We start from the raw sequence: 17,372 nt of genomic DNA on the forward strand, positions 1-17,372 counted from the left end.
ATATATATATGTATATAAATAATAACCACACTCAAGAATATAGAAATTTAAATTTACAAATCAATCAATGAAATCATGATAATTCAATCACTCAATTAAGATGTAAAAACTTTTATTGATTTCCCTGTAAACTCTTAGCAAACACTTTACTTGATCAAGATTTCTGTAGATTAATTAACGTACTCCCTTCTTAGGTTTCCGCAAACGATTAATCAAAACGTACTTTCTAAATATCAAGTACTTTTTGTTTCTTTCTCAATTTAGAAACTGCAACCTGCACACATAAATCATATAACAACAGCAAGTAAGAAAAGTAAAGTAAAGCAAATCAGAGAGAAAGAGACAAGAGTTTTTACGAGGTTCGGCTTCAACACAGCCTACGTCCTCACCTTTGGCGAAAACACCAAAGGATTCCACTATATCAATTTCGTTACCTGGTGGAACAATACCAACTTACAATACACTCCTTCAATTAGGCTGGAGCCCGCCTCTCCAAATAACAACCCCTTATTTGGTTCAATGATTCAACAACTCAGAATCGTTTTAGAAAGATAACAAAGGAATATGTGTACAAAAGAGAACTCTCACAGTAGAGTGAATTAATACACCAATCAGCTCACTTTATACCTCAAAGTAATTCAAATATAAGAAATTTCAAGCTCAATTACTTGGTATGGATTATCAAATAATTTTCCAAAGAAGATAAAAGATTTTGATCGTTGGAAAACTTTGCTTCAAATTGTAAATCAATTTCAGATCAGAGATTTTATCTCAAAAGAATTTTAGATCTTTTGAAAACAAAATTTTGAATACTTGAAGATTAGTTGATCTAAAACCTTTGAAAAACTTACTTTGATCTAAATGCCTTTGAATATCTCTGGATCAGAAAAGTTATTGAAAAGCACTAGATCTGGAAACTTTAGAGAATTTCTCAATTTCAAAATTCTTTTGAATATTTCATCAAAGTTTTTTCTCTTCTTTTTTCTTTGAGATTAAGACTATTTATAGAGGCTTTAGAAATCATCCATTACTCCTAAAGATTTCTAAAATTCATTTTCAAATATTTTGAATTAAATGTATTCAAAAACGTGGTTCAAAAAATATTTTCGTTGAGAAATTTACTGCAAACGTTCGAGTGGCAGTCACCTATCACAAAGCAATTTTCAAAACAGAATGCAAGCAGTCGCTTGCCAGAACAAAGGCAGTCGCCTGTCTAATTACTGACTTTTAAAAAGACTTCTATTTTAATTTGGCAGTCGCCTGGCCTTTCAGTATTTAAAAAAAAATTTCTTTTCTTAAACCCTTTCTTTTTATTGATTTGAAAAATTATTCTTTAGAGTATATGTTTAAAACATATTTTTATCTTTCTATGAGCTTCAAATTTCTTTATACTTGAGATTTACTTTGAAGTACTAACATTTGAGAATATCCTTAAAAGTATAATTTAGTCTTCAAACTTGTTCTTCCATCATCTTTGTAGTTGCATTCTTTCCTTTGAGCTTTTCTCAATATGACTTCATTCTTCATGCTCTTTGTAATCCATGAACTTTCTTATGCACTTGAACTCTGTTATTTTCCTGAAAACTTTTACTTAAAACATATTAAATATATCATTTGATTTGTTATCATCAAAATAAGAATTGTAAGCCTTATTAGGCCAACAATGATGACTAAACTTTGATTCAGGATTTTAGGTTTAAAGATAAGCTTAGGGAAAAAGGATGTATAGTGTGAGATGGAACCCTAAGCCTCATCTTTGTGAAATGGACAAAGTATGCTTGACTTAGTATGTTTATATTTAAGTGTGAGTTTAGTAGTGGGAACTATATACCGGACACAATTGCCCTTTCCATTTGGAAGTGGATATGTACACAAGCTTCTATATTTTGAACCAGAGCCACCTCCCAAGCTTATTGACATTACTAACCCCTAAATCTAACCCTAGGGTCTAAGGGAAAATTAATTAGTTTGGTAAATATAATTTAAATCCTGTTGAATCAGGTGTAATCCCAAGAGAGGGGGGTGAATTGGGTATTTAAAAATTCTTTGACACTTATTTACCTCTTAAACCCTTCTTATATATTTAGAAATTAATTCTTGTTACTCAATTACTTATGTGTAAGGCTATCCAACCTCTACATGCAATATACACAATTTAAATGCAGTGCTAAAAATAAAGAGTAAAGGGAAGAAAGAGGAAAAATACGGTTTTACGAGGTTCAGCCAACTTGGCCTACGTCCTCGCCTTGAGCAACCACTCAAGGATTCACTAAATCTCTGCTCCTTAAATTGGTACAGAGCTTCCCTTACAATCCGCTGCTTACAAGAGGCACAGCTCCCTCCTACTCCACTTCTTACAAGAGATAAGCTCTCTCCTCTCACACCGATTCACACACCGAACCGTGTATACAATAGAATCTGAAAAATAACACTCAAAACAATGCTTCTAACAAAAGCTTGTGAGTACAATTCAATTTCCTAGCACATTAACATATGATATAACTTGAAGCTCCTAAATGCATAAAAACGATACAATCGTTTTATGTATGATATGCTTCAACACACAAATCCTTATTTAACCGAAACTCCCAAGTAAAGATATATTTAAAAAATTTTGGAGTACACTAGGGTTCTTGGTTCACTTTTCAAAAATGCACAAATATATTTGATGTGAACTTGTTAACAAAAACTTTGTCTTGAATATTAAATCAATCAAAATCACAAAGTTTTTCTTTCAAGTATTCAATCACAAACTGAGTATATTGTTTTTCAAAAAATATCTCTCACTAAAATATATAGTTATAAGTAACGAGGATATTTAATCAAGCGTTAATATATCTAAAATATAGATCCTTTAGCAAGCACACACTTGAATCAAAACTTTCAATCAATCACACACCCAAAATCAAGTAATGATCTTGTTTAGAACAACGATGTATATGTATAGGCACTTTCAAGATCAATATTTTAATCAAAATAGGTTTTTCAATAATAAGCTCTATGAACAATACATATGTATATTTATATACCTTTGAATCAAAAACCAATCAACTGATCTAATAAAACGTGCTCAAGTAATGATCTTTCAAAAATCAATTTTTATATGTATACACACACTCAAGATCAAAACTTTTCTAATGATATTCAAGAACACGTAATGAGATGAGAAGTTCTTGAAAACAATAACTTGAATGATCAAACCTCAATACTAGATTGAACTACAGTTGAACAAATGAATGCCCTTTGATTTTCAGAATAGATTTGCCCGAAGAAGATGAAAGTAGAATGAACTGCAGACAATCAGCTCAAGTTTCTCTATAATCTTGCAATAAGGTGTTTTATTCTCTTGTTGTGTGTCTTAGTTTCATTCTAGGATTTAGATATTCAGTATATATAATATCTTATCCTTAAAATTGATCTCAGCCGTTGGATCAAAGAAAAAGCTCGCGAGTCCTTTTAATAAAAATCTATTTTTTAAACTTTTCCCACGACTTCAGGTAACCGAAGTGGGGTTTAGGCTCCTGAAGTCGCAAGTTTAGGCGCCTGAGGTCCTCAGTTCAGGCGACCGAAGTGCCTCGGCCAGGTTCTGTGTTTCTCATTAATTCTTCAAGCTACCGAACTTAATCTTCAGGCAACCGAAGAAATTCTTCAGGCTACTGAGATGAAGTTCAGGCTACAGAAGTCCCTTTTTTTATTTCCTTTTTCTAATTTTAAAAAATGTTTTTCTCTTTTTCTTGGGCCTTTTATAAAACATATTTTCCATGATTTCAAAAACATTTCTCAGTCCATGAAGGTTCCCTAATGATATACATGAAATGCATGAATCCTAAAGAAATTCTAATTTATGTTGAGCATCAAATTAAATCATATAAGAATGTAAGTACGTGAGTTCTAAATTCTCATTCCCAAGATGATCTTGAACTTTTTCGCTTGCATCTTGATTCTCATACTCTTTGAGTTCCATGGATCTTCCCAAGATTTGTTAACTTTACTTTGTGATTTCCATGACTCGTTATCTTTCCGTGCATGCTTAATATGGTTCCTATTTACAAACTCAATGCACAGATCAAATACCAAATGATTTGTCATTATCAAAACAGGATTGGACTCGTAAAGTCAACAAATCCATTTTTCCTTAAGTCCTACGGGGTTTGCTTTGCTGATTATCAATTTCATTTTTTTTTCTAAGCCTCTAGCACTACTAAGTAAATAGTTAAAACATACTTGCCACATAGTTTTGCAAAATAAGCACGCATTGAATATACATAAAAGATTGTGCTTATTTATTCTATTTTTGCTCAACGAGGCATGGCAATAAGTTTTCTAAGATAAACCCTTTTTGAAACATTCACTTCTTTTAACTCCTAAGGGTTTACCATGATTATTCCTTTCATTCTTAGCTTTGGGTGTTATGCTAGAATAATCATCCATTACTTCTTGCAAGTAGATAATTTTTAATATTTTCTTAATATTTTTCTTTTCAAGAGTTTCATAATATTCTTTCAATTCTTTCAACTGATTTGCCATTTTTCTTATTTTCATTCTTCAAGATTGTTTTCAGTTTAGACATCTAAACTAGAAGCTTATGCATTTTAGATAAAGTACATTCTAGTTCTTTGTTTGAAGGCATGCTTTCAACACCAAATTCAATACATGATTCATCACAAGAATTCTTATAATCATTATAGTATGCTGATTTTAAATATGGATCAAAAACCAAGATTCCAACAATCCCCAAAATTTGGCAAGATGTAAAGATCATACAAACATATAATATTCTTGAAGAAAATTAAAGAGAGTATGGAGAAGATCTGAGAACCATATTTTTACAAGGTTTGGCCAGCAACTTACGTCCTTGCCCTAAGCAACCGCTGTTAGGATATTTCTTTCCAACCTTCTTATTAGGCAAAGTTACAACCTCTTTCCTTCTCAGGTGGAGATCCCCCTCTAATAAGAATACCCCTTCTTGCTAGGTAACAATCCAATACCCCTGAATCATCAAAATAATAACAAAGAAACAAACTTTGTGTCGTACAAGAAAAACTCTATGTTAAAGCATATTTGTACAAATAAAGAGCAATATACTTCAGCAAAATAACAATATAACGATTGAAGCTCAAGTAAATATCACCGTGGTTCTATCTTAAGTTGAACAATCTCAGTGAAATAGCAAGAATTGTGAGCTTTTATTCAGCAAGAGCTCTGCCAAAAACTTTTCAGCAAAAGTATTCAGTAAGATAGCTTTGAATGTATAAGAATTTGATTGATTGCTTATTGTTGGTGCATTTTATTCTTGGGTTTAACATGTATTTATAGATAGAAAAAGAAAATTTTCATATTTCCCAAGTTACTTGCAATGTTTCCCAAGTTTTCTCAAAGATTGGGGACCAAGCAATCAAATTTGAAAATTTTCCCTCGCTATTTTAAATTTGAAAATACGTTCATCAGTCGACTGAAACATCGAGGTTAGTCACTTGTTCCTTTTGAGTTCAGTGTATTATTCAAACACAGAATAGGGTAAGTTGCCTGAGCCTACGAGGTCAGTTGCCTGTATCTATTATGTCTGTTCATATTTTTAACAGCGTAAAAGTATCAATTTCCTGATGAGGTTTCCTCAGTCGCTTGATCTTGTTCTGTGTGTTCAATTTATTTAGCATACATATGTCAGTCACCTGTCCTTGCAAAACATGTGCTTTCAAAAACATTGTTTCCAAAAACTCTTTATCTTTTATATTTGGCATATTGAATTGAGACTTTTGAAAATATTTTTCGGGGTTTTTAAAAATAGGTCTCTAAGTCAATAATAATTCTTAAGAGCTTCAAACATTTATATTGAAATTTGTGAAGTACTTACATGAAACTTCTTAAGAACTATGATTTTCTAATCACTAAGTCTTCATGCTTTGCTTCCATTCTTTATGTTTGATTTGACTTCATGCTTCAATAATCTTTAGTTTCATCATGTCTTCTAGCTTTAAGTTCGAGCTTTCAAAAGTCTTATCAAGCACTTGATCTTGATCTAAAGTACTTGAGTCCTAAAACTTCACTTAACCAAATATGTTAAGTTCCTTGGATTTGTTATCATCAAAACAAGATTCTAAACCTTTTTAGGCTAACAAGGTGGTGTGCTAATTTGGCCTCTAGAGTGAAGGACCTATACTCAAGGGTATGATTGTGGTTCACCACTGGGTACCACCCTTGGTACTTGAACATCTCTAACACATTTCTAAAATGGTGTTCCATAAATTAGATGTCTAAGATCTTACCCAAAATCGCCTCCTTTGGTCTGAAGTCCCTCTCGAATTGAGCCTTCTCGTTAGGGAAGATGAACCAATTCCCCAAGGCATCACCGAATTCTTGGACAAATTTGCATTTATCCGGCCTAGGCATGATGGTTTGAAGGTATGGGGGTTATGAATTTTAGCTAGGGAGGACAAAGATTTAGGATGAGAGCACAAATGAGAAGAAATGGATTTTTGATCTCAAGTTGGGCGTGAAAAATGAACTGTTCGAGCGCAAAAAAAAATATATTGCCTAAAGGTTCAGACGAGAGGGAACGGTCCCGATCGACTGACGAGCATTAAATTAGACCTTTTTTGTCTCTAGTCGGTTGACTAGAGACAAGACTAGTCAATTGGCACTTTAGAATTTCAAATTTCAATGCCCGGTCAGCTGGGGAATGGGACCGGTCAACTGAGGCAACTAGATGGTTCAAATTCTATGTCTGATCGGTTGGGACATGCGACCGGTCAACTGGGCTGAGCAAACTTGCTTCATGTTTTGTTGCCCGATCGGCTGAGAGATGGGATCGGTCGACTAAGCTTGAGACAGAAAGCCCTGGTTTTGTGTCTAGTCGGCTATGGGGAAACTAGAGGAGTCTAGTTAACTGGGCAGTCGATTGGGGCTTTAATATTACTGGCCATAAGGCAAGTCCGGTCGACTGGCCTGTATGGGCTGGTCAACTAAGGCTTGCCAATTTTGATATTTGGCCCCATTTTTCATCCTTTTCTCATTTAACATATTTACCCAAGGTATTTTAAGCTTTCAATAACAACTGATTGGCTATTAATCTTTAAGCACTATTGACCAAATCAATAAAAATTCCTCCAATAAAAATATTTATTTTTGAAGTATGTGAAGGGTTCATTTAGGTTCATAAACCTATGGTCTAAGGTGGAAACGATGGCATTTGTTTTGCACCCAGATTTTTCTAAGTCTTTGCAGGTTAGAGTCTCACGTTTCTTTGAATCTTCAGACTTGTTTATGTTTCACACCTTTCTTTTGGATGGGCAATCAAACTAAATGTGCACCTTCTTTTTACATAAGAAGCAGGTGGTATGAGTATATGGACCAGAGGAGGTACTAGAATAGAATTTTGATGCTTTAACAAAGTACCCTATATACAGGTTCTTTCTCCTCTCATTTTTAATACCATTATAACATATAGCCTCTTTGTCTAAGGTCATCTTCTATGAGCCTAACAATTTTTCAAAGTTTCTTGGCCCCTAGTGAATTTATGGATGATCTTAGTTTGGTGCTCTAATTTTTTTTTCTAAGCCTAGAATTTTCAAGTCTTTTAGGCCCTTGCAAACAACTTGTAATTTTATGAATTCTTTGGTCATATTATTTGCTTTACACTCAAGTTCAGAGATTTGAAGATCCTTTTTATTTTCGATGGAAATATGGGATCTTAAATCTTTCAACTCTTTTTTCAACATAGCATTCTTGTTTTCTAATCTCATGATTTCAATTCCTTTTCTCTAACAACATGAATTTCCAATTCTAATTGTTTTAGTGATGCCTCATTCTTGTTTTTCAAAATAGTATAACGTTTATTTATTTTAGCAAGAAACTTATGAGTCTTAATATATACCTTATGTAACTCCTCATAAGTTGACATGTTTTCACTATCAGAACTATCACATGATTCATTATTAGAATTATCACACGATATAGCATATGAATTAGTACATGAATCAGCAACAAATATAGAAGGAGAAGAATGTACCTCTTCGTTAGTCAAGGAAATTAAGTAGTGGTTTTATCCTTCTTGAATGTTTGAGCTCGAAGCATTTGGAGTAGTGGACTCCTTTTTCTTAGTCTCTTTATATCTCCTATAGAGTTCCTCTTAGATATCCTTAGCATTCTGATGAGCTATGATTTCTTTAAGAACATCAGAATCTAAAACACAATAGAGCATGTTCATAGCACTAGAATTAATTTGTAATAAATTATATTCATGCTCATTCATTTCACTTTCTATCTTTGGAAACTCTACATTTTGAATAACTTTCATTGGGATATAGTTCCTGTGAATTTCGGTGTTATCCCAAGAGGGGGGTGAATTGGGTATTTTAAAATAAATTAAGTTCTTCAAGTTCTAATTTTGAAAACTATTAATTACAAACTTGCAAGCTACTTACAACTACCTCAATATTTTTCAATTAATCAACCTAATGAGTGATTTTATTAATCAACCTAATTTACCCAATTACTTTGAAGACCTACTATCTATTTAAAATATTTACAATATTCACACAAATAAGATTAAGCAAAAATTAAATAGAGGTAAGCGTAAGAGAGATGCAAACTCGATTTTTACGAGGTTCGGCCTACCCCAGCCTACGTCCTTGCCTTGAGCAACCCACTTAAAGAATCCACTAAAAATTCGCTCCTTCAACTGGGATGGAAATTCCCTTACAATATGCTGCTTACAAGAGGTGTAGCTTCCTCCTCAACTCTGGTTCACAGCCCAAACCGTGAATACAATATAAAGATTACAATTTCTGCAAAACTCAAAATGCTTCTAACCAAACTAGTGAGTACAATAGAATTCCTAGTACATAATCATATGATAAAAAAATGAAGCTCAATATGTATGTAATGATAAGATCGTTACATGAGTAATGTGATGCTTCCCAAATTTATTTTTAATTAATATCTCCCAAAAATAATTTCTTAAAAATAAAAACTTTGGAGATCTTAGGGTTTGATTTTGAACTCACTCTATGCAAGAATAACAAGTAAGATCTTTAAAAGAATAGTCTTGAATAATATGCATATCCAAGTTCTTGCTATCAAATAACTTATAAGATTTAAACCTTTGAATAAAGATATGTTTTTGGATATTACAAAGATTTAAAAAAAAAAAATAGTTTTTCAAGTACTTTTTGCACCAATAATGTAAAAATTTTTTGTATAAAAATGTAACTTTGAATATCACAAGGATTCAATCTTTAGAGTTCTATTCCCAACAGATTTTTCAAATAAATAACTATGAGAAAATAGGTTTCTTGCTTCCAAGAATATAAACAGCTAATGGAGAAAAATACTGTAATAACAAATTGAATACTCAATGAAATATTTTTCCAAACCTCAAGATCAAATCTAGATTAGCAGAAGTTGTGTGTGTATTCACTTGAATCTTGATGATGAGAATGCCTAGACAAATATGTATTCTTTGGAATGCAATCAAAGATTCTTAGCAATAGGGTTCAAGGCTCTTTGAATGTAGACAAAAAGTTCAAGGCTCTCAATAATATGCAAAAAAAAAAAATTCTTCTACGGTTTAGAGATTATGTTTATAAGTGTTCTAGGCCCTAGATTAAGTTTTGGTCGTTGGATCAATTACATTAAGTAATTTTCGTGCGTATCCTCGTTGAGACGCTATTCAATGTCGCGACCTTCATCGACAAATGGGTACGTTCGTCGACAAGTGTACAACACTCATTCATCGACGAGGCCATGAGTTCGTCGACGAGAGCATTGTCTGAACTTTTTGGGTTCTCGATATTTTTTTCGTCGATGAGAGAAAAATGTTCATTGCCGAGTGGTCTTTATGCGTTCATCAATGAGGCCATGGGGTTCGTCGATGAGGCCTCTAAAAATTTATTCAAACTAGAACTAATGTACATGTATCTTTCATGAAATGCATGAGTTTTAAGGTCATCTTAGGGAATATTTGAGCTTCAAATTGTATCATATGACATATGTAAACATATACAATTCAAAATACCCATTCCCATTGAAGATCTTGAACTTGAAACTTACTTCTTCATACTTTTATTCTTCTAGTTCCATGGATTGAGCCAAATGATATGTACATTAGGTTCCTCGTGGCTTCCATATCAAGCTTACTGTTCGTGCATTCTAAATCATGATAATGTTCACAAGCTCAATTGTACAAGTTAAATACCAAGTGATTTGTCATTATCAAAACAGGATTGAACTCATAGAGTCAACAGTTCCCTTGATTGATTACTTTCCAAGCCCTCCAATCAATAGTTCGAATAAAAATAGTCATTTTTTTATTTCCAAACATTGTAATTTTTACCACAAAATATTGGAGGCCTTGAACAAGATCAACCATCACTAAACATAGGTACACCATTATGAGTCATTACAATCTTTATGCAAATGCGGTTAAGCTTATTACAACTGGACTCTGATACCAATTGAGAGGAATGGTGTAGTCCCAAGTGGGGGGTGAATTGGATTTTTAAAACTTTTGCATATAATTTAAACAATTCACCCAACTATATCTCAATCAAAGTAAGATGCGTGTATGTAAAGCAATCACAGACTATATCTCAATCAAAGTAAGATGCATGTATGTAAAGCAATCACAACAATTAACAAATAAACATACACTTGCAGGAATTAAAGTGTGGCAATGTAAATGAGATATGAGAGAGAGAGAGAGAGAGAGAGAGAGAGAGTGAGTGAGTGAGTGAGTGAGTGAGACCAATATTTAACGAGGTTCAGCTATACCCACCTACGTTCTCTCCTTGGGCAAACCCCCCCCCCCCCCCTCCTAAGGATTCCACTAACTCTTCTTACTTAACTGAGTGGAGCAAATTCTATTTACAAATCTCTTTAGAAGGTGGAGTCCCCCTAGCTCCCTTAACCGAGTGGAGCCAAACCATTACAACAGCTCCTTATAGGATGGAGCACCACCTCCTCAGGTGATACCCCACGTGTGAAACACGGTTCACTACTCAAACCGCAGGGATACAAAATATGAAATTTTTCATACCATAAGCGGTGCATCTCAAAAAGCGTATTTTTACAATTTTCAAAACTAGATGTACTCGATAGAGTATTTGATTTTCCTCTTAAAAATATTTTTCAAGTCAAGGCTGAGAGTATGAAAAATGTTTTTTCATTCAAGATTGACCTTCTGTAAAATCAATAATACAAGAGGCTTTTCAAGCAAAAAATATATGAATCAATATATTGCTCAAGCACTCTTGATTTACTCAAAGATTATCTCCACAAACAATTTTCAATGATGAAGCATATAAAAGGGTTTATCTTTGAGATTAACACCAAAAGAAAGAAAATGACTTTCAAACTAGATATATGAAATAAATATAAGCTCAAGCCATTCTCAAGGAACCCTTACAGATTTCTCCAAAATATTTTTTTCAAAACAAAGTATATGGGAGAAATTTGATTCTTGAAATCTAAAGAACAAGAAGCTTCTTGAGCAAGTATATATAAATTATATATGCTCAAAGCTAACTTGCTATAACCCCAAGATTTTCTCCAAAATGATTTTTAAAAAGAAAGTGGGAGAAAATTGATTTTGATCTTTGAAAGAGAGAATGGAGTATGAAAATAATCAAAGAATGATCAATAAACCTTTCACTATTTTTCTCTAACATTTGCAAAGTGTTTTGGTTATCTATTTATAGACATTTTCAGGATATGGCAGTTATATGACCGTTGGGCAGTAAAATAAAATTAAAATTTGAATTTTCTAGTCGTTATATGCCCAGAATTTTGAAATCCCAAGAGGTCCAGTCTCCTGGCCAGAGGTCCGGTCGAGTGGCCCTAAGGCAATTTCCCAATACACGAGAAACATCTTGTTGGACTCAAGATCCGGTCTGTCAGATGAACAATGTTGGTCAACTGGGCCAATTAAACTTTTAAGAGGCCAATCGAATGTGCACATATACAATGCCCATTTCTTTAGTCCAGTCAACTAGACAACAAGGCTTAAATTTGGTCAGTCTTCCTGGAATATTGACTTTTTGAGTCTGATCCCTATTTTGATACTTATAAAGCACTTGTATCTCATGTGTGTATTTAGTGTATGAGCAAGTTTACAAATCAGCATGCACACAAATGAGAGGTACAATGGAAGCCATGAGGATCCAAAAGCTTGCTTCACCTGGCGTATTCCATGAAGAATCAGAAGAGCAAAGAAGAAGAAGACATTTGTTATTTTATTTGTAATGCATTTAGCTTGTATTTGGTCTATAATAATGCATATCATGCATGGTGGGATTGAAAGCTCAAACACAGGACCATATACTGACCTTAGGGAACCTAAATTTTCATGAAAAATCCTATACTCATAGTTTCAAATTCATACACACAAGGTTAATAAGTTCCAAGGTCAAAATAGGGCTTAATCTTAGGTTTTTACTGCCCTCGGTCGATCGAACCCTTCATGTTCAAATAAGCTTGGTCAACCGAACATGCCTTGAGGGCCAAATTTTAATTTTATCCAAGCTCAATCAACTAACCCATATACGTTATAAACACCTCAGTTGACCAACCATAGCCCTTTGGCAAAAATACATTGGCTCAGTTGACCAGCTAGCTTGTCTCTTGAAACACCTCAATCGACCGAACCTACGAAGGTTTGGAAATCGCCTATGGCCAGCCAACCAACCTCTTGCTCAATCGACCGAACCCCTAAGAAAATTTAAATTTTGCCCTAGGTCAGTCGACCAGCCCTTTCCCTAGTCGACCGGCCCTCTCAGGTTGCCCAAATATTTTCAACACTAAAAGTCATTAATTTTCTAATTAAACTACTCTAAAATGACAAGTGTGTCCCCAACTATCATAATTTTTGGGAACTCTATATATAGTCCATTCTAAAGCATAATTAGCAACAGATTAGCTTAGAAATTCTCTGAAAATATTTTGTGTTATTATTTCTTTTACTCCCACATAGACAAGCATATTTCAATCTTTTTCTCATATTCCTTTGCAAAATCATCTTAGAAAGAGAGCATTGATTCTCATTCTTCATTTGCAAATTTATTACACTTGAAGATTGATTGAATATTCATTATTATGGGCATTTCTCATAGCATTCAAAATCTTATACTCTCACCCATTCATTCATTTTTGAAAATCATTTTTTTGAGAGTAAGCTTGAGTTTTTCCCATTTAATTTCATTGATAAATATTCTTGGGAAACCTTTTTACAGCTTGTGAATCTTTGCACATTCTATTGCAAGATTCAAAAAGCTTATTTTTTGCTTTATTGCAAAAATATATTTGTGAAGCTAACCTCCATTATCTCCTACACTTTATTGTTGAAAAATATCTTTGGAGATATTATTTGAGTCTTAGATCTTTAAAATACACTTAGTGAATATTACATATTTGATTCAAAGGTCATTTTCATTATCATCTCTCACATTATTTCATAAATACATTTTTTAGAGATATCACATAAACTATATTGAACTTAAACTCCCATCATTTAAGAGTGCATTACTGAGCTTCATATTATACATCTTTGCTTATTTGAGAAGCACGTTATTGTTCGAAAAATTTTATATCTTTGTACCAGTTTGGCTCAACCAGGTGATTGAAATAGGGAGACTCTGCCCTATAAGGAGGAACCAATTTGGCTTAGCCTAGTAAATTGAGCTGAGGAGACTCTACCCAGTAAGGAGAACTGGTTTGGTTTCACCCGATAAGTGAATTGAGGAGACTCCGCTTCGTAAGGAGAACAGGTTCGGCTTAGCCCCATAATTGAGTGGTGGGAAGACTCTGCCCTGAAAATGTTGTTCACATCACTGCATCAACCATGCAGGTGGCATTCCAGTTCAAGCATGCATTTTAGTAGATTAAACAATAATTCATAAAAAAATATAAATTATCCATCAAAAGATATAATCATTATGCAAGTAATGAATAGTGTCATTCAGCTCAAATAAATTATCCATCAAATATAATTGAACTTTAAGCAGAGGATGGATATAAGCATTTAGTTCAAAACAAATCATACAATCCATCCATAATATAACCATTTAGCAAAGATGGATATATGCATTTATCACTCAAGTCAACCAATAAACATAACAAGATAAGTATAACATAATTTATTGCTTATTCGATAAATTTTAAATTGCTACTCCCCCTCAATTATGCAGCTTTTGCATTAAATTCTTAGCCAAACGTTTTAAATTTTCAATAGACTTTACTTTGGCTATTTTATGATTAAATTAAACTTAATAATTTTTAACAGGGGAATGAGCTTCAAAAGTATTTGAATATGTTTGACCATTTAAGCTCCATTATGAGTTCAGGGTTATATGATTTATAGTATAAAATTGATTCCTTGAAGCTCTTCCATGTGATGGACAAAGATATGTTATATTCAAGATATTCATACTAAAGCATACATAGCATTAAAATTTATTTCCACTGATAGAACTCCTTTGTCCAATATTTAAACTTGTTAAAGTTAGAGAAATGAAGAGTAAGGACATAGGAAATGTAAAATGTTTAAAAAGAGAGGATGCTATTGTTAAGGAAGAACACATTAAAGAAAAATGGTGAAATTACTTTAGTAAGCTATTTAATGAAAAAAAATTAGAAGACTTAAACTTAGATTTGACAAATAAGTAAAATACTAAAAATATGATATTTATTCGAAAAATTAGAGTTAACAAAGTTAAGTTTGCACTAAAAAAGATTAAAAAAAAAAAAATTGGAAAGCTATAGGACCGGATAACATCCCAATTGAAGTTTGGAAATGCTTAGGTGATCACGAAATTATATAGTTAACTAATTTATTTAATACAATTATAAAAACTAAGAAAATGTCTGATGAATGGAGGAAAATCACTTTAATACCTAAGTACAAAAATAAAGGAGACATTCAAAATTTTAATAGCTATCGTGGAATAAAACTTATAAGTCATACGATGAAACTATAGAAAAGGATACTTGAACAAAGATTGAGGTTAGAAATGAAGGTCTCAGAAAACAAATTTGGTTTTATGCTTGAGAGATTTACCATAGAAGCTATATATTTTTTAAGAAGTTTAATGGAAAAGTTTGGGGAAAAGAAGAGGGACTTGCATATGGTATTTATTGACTTAGAGAAAGCATATGATAGGATACCTAGAGAAGTTCTATGGTGGATTTTAGAAAAAAAGGTATATGTAGTAGGTATACTGATATCATTAAGGATATGTACAATGGATTAATGACTACTATAAGGACTATATAAGGAGAAACTAGAGAATTTCTAGTCACCATAGGTGTAAATCAAGGATTTACTTTGAGCTCTTATCCTTTTGCTTTAGTGATGGACCAACTGACTAAGAGTATTCAAAAGGAGGTTTCGTGGTGTATGTTATTTGCAAATGATATTGTATTAATTGATGAAACTAGGGATAGATTAAAGACTAAGTTAGAATTATGGAGAGAAGCTTTGGAAACTAGGGATAAGTAGAAATAAAATAGAATATATGAAATGTAATTTCAATAACGGTAGGAGGAATATTGGAGACAAAGTTAAACTTAATGATGAAAAAATAAATAGCACTTGTAGATTTCGATACTTTGGATCAATTATGCAAGTTGGAGGAGAAATTGAAAATGATGTAATGCATAGAGTTAAAGCAAGTTGGGTAAAATGGAGAAGTGCTTCAAATGTGCTTTGTGATCGTAGAATACCCTTAAAACTAAAACAAATGTTTTATAGGACATCTATAAAACCAGCTATACTATATACATTATAATGTTGGGCAACAAAGAAACATAATATCCAAAAAGTAAAAGTTACCGAGATGAGAATGCTTAGATGGATGAGTAGTATAACACTGAAAGATAAATTAAGGAATGAACATATTTACGGTAAATTGGGTGTAGCTCCTATAGAAGATAAGATAAGGGAGGGATGAATCAAATGGTATAGACACTTGCAACGTATGCCACATAGTATGTCAATAAGGAAGAGTGAATTAGTTACTGTGGGGGGCAGTAGAAGAGGTAGTGGTAGACCTAAAATAACCTAAAATAATTAGAATCCTTAGTGTTTCGAAACTTTTTTTAGTAAACGTCAAGCTTCATGTAATTTAAATGGGATAATATGAAAATACAAACTTCAAAACTTTGCAGCAACACTACTCTACACTATATCTTCTAATCTAAAAAATAGCCTTGTTAATCGAATTATCTAATCCTTTATTGTCTCTCCTAAAAACTACATCATTTATACGTTTCCACACAAAATATATAGTGGCTACCTATATATTGTTGACCTTTTGCCTCAAACAACCACGCATCCCATCAATCCATTTCAAAGCATCCTCTCATTTATGTCTTTTGATATTAAAGATGATGCCCTCCAAAGAATTCTCCCAAATAGTTATCCCAACCTTACATTCAAAGAATAGATAATCTCTACTCTCCATGAGATCCTTACATAAAACACAATTTGCATCGGTTATGTTACCCCAAGAAAGGGTTTTATCCTCAGTCGAAAGTCTTATCAATGCTACTAGCTAGCAGATAAAGAGCGCCTTGGATGTACTTGCTTAGACCAGACTACATTGCTCCAGCTCACTATTAGAATCCTTGGCCTTATGGCTTCCTAAGCTTATTTGAATTTGAAATCTTCATTTAAACCCCCTTCCATACTTAATTTATCTGTAGTATTATTGAAGGGACAAAAGCTTACCTTCTAAATCAAGTCTACAAAGCATTCCCCTGATTTTCCTTGGCCAATTCTATGAGGAAGTAGAGATAAAATGTTGTAAGCTAGAGTATCTCTAAATCCCTAGTTCATACTGTAGCTGACTACTGTAATATTCAATTAAAGGGCTACAAGGGTGCCAATTATCAAATAAAATTTGAATGGAGTTACCATTTCCCACCTTCCGTTTGATATATATCCTTCCTGCATTTCAAGATTTCTTTCTAGCAGCAAGAGTCATATGACTTGATATGGAACTCCCAAAAACTTTTTATCCTTGATTTTATATGTATGGACCCATATCATCCATAAAAATAAAAATAAAAAAAAAAAAAGCTTTAGATTTGCGTATAAACCAACATAGCTTCATAATAGCAGTTGTTTTCCATTTTGAAAGAGATTCAAACCAAGACCCCCTTCCTAAAAGGTTTACAAACATTCCCCCTGCTGACTATATAGGCCTTGGAGTTCCAATCATTACCTTTCAATAAGAAGAATTTAAATTTCCTTTCAATCTCCTTGAGGACAAAACTAGGTATATTAATTAACCATTCCAGCCCATAAATAAATTAAAAAATACTATGTAGAACTGATTTCAATAATTGAAGCCAACCTGCATAAGTAAGAAGTTTGTAAG

Source organism: Malania oleifera, chromosome 4 (assembly GCF_029873635.1).
Source record: "Malania oleifera isolate guangnan ecotype guangnan chromosome 4, ASM2987363v1, whole genome shotgun sequence".
NCBI classification, from domain to species: domain Eukaryota; kingdom Viridiplantae; phylum Streptophyta; class Magnoliopsida; order Santalales; family Ximeniaceae; genus Malania; species Malania oleifera.